The sequence below is a fragment of the Prunus persica genome, chromosome G4, assembly GCF_000346465.2.
Source record: "Prunus persica cultivar Lovell chromosome G4, Prunus_persica_NCBIv2, whole genome shotgun sequence".
Classification (NCBI taxonomy): Eukaryota; Viridiplantae; Streptophyta; class Magnoliopsida; order Rosales; family Rosaceae; genus Prunus; species Prunus persica.
Window position 1 is genome coordinate 20,195,666 of NC_034012.1, and position 3,208 is coordinate 20,198,873.

The window sequence follows — 3,208 nt, forward strand, 5'->3', positions numbered from 1 at the left end:
TGCATGGATTCGGTCGACCATGGTCTGAGCAATTTGAATGTTGATGATGAGGGCGTCGTTGTGTGGAAGATCAAGGCCTTAGATCTTTCTTTTGGAAGCCGATCCCGAGATCGTCTTCTGCTAGTGGGAGGCCAGTCGAGACTGGGGAGAAAATAGTGGCCTGTTTAATCTTCCTTTTCTTCTCTTTGCTGGTCAGCCCAAACTCCTCATAGTCAGCTAGGATCGTGTTAATCCTTATAACCTTATGGGGAGGTTCCTTGGCAGCATCGCGATCCTCGATTTGCTGGATGGCCTACTTAGCAATAAATTCTGTGTAGTGGCCTTCTCTCTTAAGTTCTTCTAGGTGCATTTTCCAAGCAGAACAGTTATTTGTATTGTGCCCTTGCGTCCCATGGAAGGCATAGTATTTTCTTGCATCTCTCTTATCTGGATCTCTTTTCATGGGTGGCGATCTTCTTGCCCAAAGTTTGTCCTTCACTTGGGCTAAGATTTGATGTATGGGGATGGCGAACTTGGTGTAGTTCTCTTCTGTCGTAGCATCTCTTTGTGGTTGGGACCTATGTTTGTCTTTGTTCCTGTTACCGAGCCTATCGCTTCTTTGGCCTTCCTAGTTGGTAAACTTCTTCGTGGCGATTCGGTTGTCATCCCAGAAAGCATAGCGTTCCGCGGTAGCGAAGACCTTTGCCAGAGTCAGCTCGCGGTATAAATCGTGCTCAGCTGGAAGACCTTTCTTGAAAGCAGAGGATGCGATCACACCCTGCAATGTTCTCTTTTTCTACTTTGAATCTCCTGATGTACTCTCGGAGGGATTCATCGGACTTCTTGCACAGGGTGAATAGGTGGCTAAGGTTCTTCTTGATCATCCGGTAAGAAGGGTATTCCTTGGTGAAGATGTAAGCTAGCTCATTGAAGCTACTGATCGACCCAGATGGCAAGGCGTGGAACCAGTTTTGGGATGCTCTTCGCAAGGTCATTGCAAACCCCTTGCATATTAGCGCGTCTTCGGCTTTGTATAGGATCATAATACTTTTGAAGTGTTTCAAATGGCTTTCGAGATTGGAATCCCCTTTAAAGTATGTAACTGAAGGTGTTGAGAATCGATTTGGGGGAGCAGCCTGCTCGATTTTAGTGGTGAATGGTGTGGAGTTTGCTTGGTCTACCTCCTTGTGTAGAGCATCTTTGAAATTTTCTCCAATCCTTAAGTCTCAAAGTCGATTATTTACTAGCTTTTGACCTCTTTCGGGCACATGGCCTGCTGGTCACGTCGGTGACCTTCACGATTTGGACTACGCTGGTTGACTTCCTCGTTGGCTTGCAAGGGTTAACCTCCTCGGTTGTTCTGCCCATGGGGCAGATTAGTAGATTGGGCTTGCGAGGATTCCTCTATGGCTTGTCGTCATGAGTTGGTTGGTGAGCATCAGTCGTTGTGTTTGCCACGCAATTGTTCACGAACTTGTGCTCCTTGTGGGCCCAACCTCGAATGGATACTTCTTTGCAGGCCCAACCGAACGTGGACATTGGACTGTGAGCCCAACCGCTTTTGCACATTGGTCTTTGGACTTCACCTCGAACAGATCATCGATCGGTTCAGAGTACGACTTGCAGATGTCTGCATCGCTTCAGCACGATCTCGTTCTTTCTTAGTCAGTTTGTCTCTATCCGACTAGTCTGGGATCTCTAAATGCTCGCCGTATGCTCGTGGAACCTTCTCCCCTTGTCACGGGGTCTAAGGTCTGGGCCTTGATTCAAGTTGATCTGCTTGAGTAGTTGACCAATTAGATTGTTTTGGTCGTCGACCCTCTAGAGTTGATCTACTTGTGAGTTAATGCCCACTAGACTGCGTAGGTCGGGAAGAGAGGTGTGGATCGGGCCTAATGACATATGGGCTAGGGCTCCATTAGATGCATACGGGGGTGCATACGTCAAGTGTGGTTGCAAAGGAGGGAGCGAATGGATTTTCTCCAAGACTGGGGAATGGCTCGAGACGGCATTTTGCTGGCCACGAATGGCAGTACTGTCATGGGTGATGGCGCTAGCGCCTAGGTCTTGAGGTTGCATGGTGGTGGAAGCCACGGGATAGTGACTTGGTGCGGCCGCGAGTGGTGCGGCAATTCCAACAGCTATTTGGTGGTTCATGGAGGTGATTCGCAGCTGTGAGGAGCTAGCCTCACAGGTTGGTGGCTGTTCAGTTGCTATATCAACTGTTTGGAGAGGTTGTGAGGCCTTCGGAGGTGGTTGAACGACATGGGCAGCCAAGGGGGGTTGTTGGAACTCGCTAGGGGGCTGTTGGAACGTGTTTGGAACCGTGGGAGGCTGCTGCAAAACGCTGGCAGCATCTGTACCTCGTGGTGGCAGCGAGGTTTCGGTCGTTTCGGAGTGCGTGATCGCGGTGGTTTTGCTCCTGGGCCGTTTGCTTCCAACCATAGTTGTTTGGAAGGCTTCGGTGGATTAAAAAATAGGGGAACGGATTCCTTGAGCACATGTTGAGTATAACTCGTGCTCTCAATGAAAGCACCAATTTGTGGGAGCGATTTTCGTCCCACGAGAATATTCGTCTAAGATTCTATCTTCCTCTTCATTGTCTCTTTCTCCCTGCAAAATAAATCAGAATAAGAGGACTACACCCGGGGAGTGTTGGCCAAAGGTCCTCCAATGCCTAAGTTAGTTCGAGTGTTTGTAGGAAAACAATAGCTAACAAAAGGGTACGGTAATGTATGTATGGCCGGAGAGTTTCAGACATAAGTTTAAACGTACCTGAACCCTTGGCGTAGCCATGTATTTATAGGAGCCTTAAAGGCTAGGGTTTCAGAAGAATAATTCCATAGATGGAAATGAATTATTCTTCCCCAATTTGGAGAGAATGACGTAATTAGGGATTTGATTTAAGAATCGAATAATTTCCAATTAAATCAAATAACTCCCAATTAGGCCAAATAATTTCCAAATTGATTGGCCTAATTATTTGACCTAGGATTCGTAGATAGTTTGCTTTCACACTCGGCGTCATAAGCTTGGGCTTGACTAGAGCAGACTAGGTCCACCCATTGAAAATGTGTTTTCCTTTTAATGAAAATAAAAATAAAAATATATTCAACTATATCACACATTTAGACTAAATATAATGCATAATATAGACTAAATGTTCACAAATTATATTTTTAAATATAAAATGGGCAAACTTGGGTTTGGCCCATTGGGTTCGTGCCCA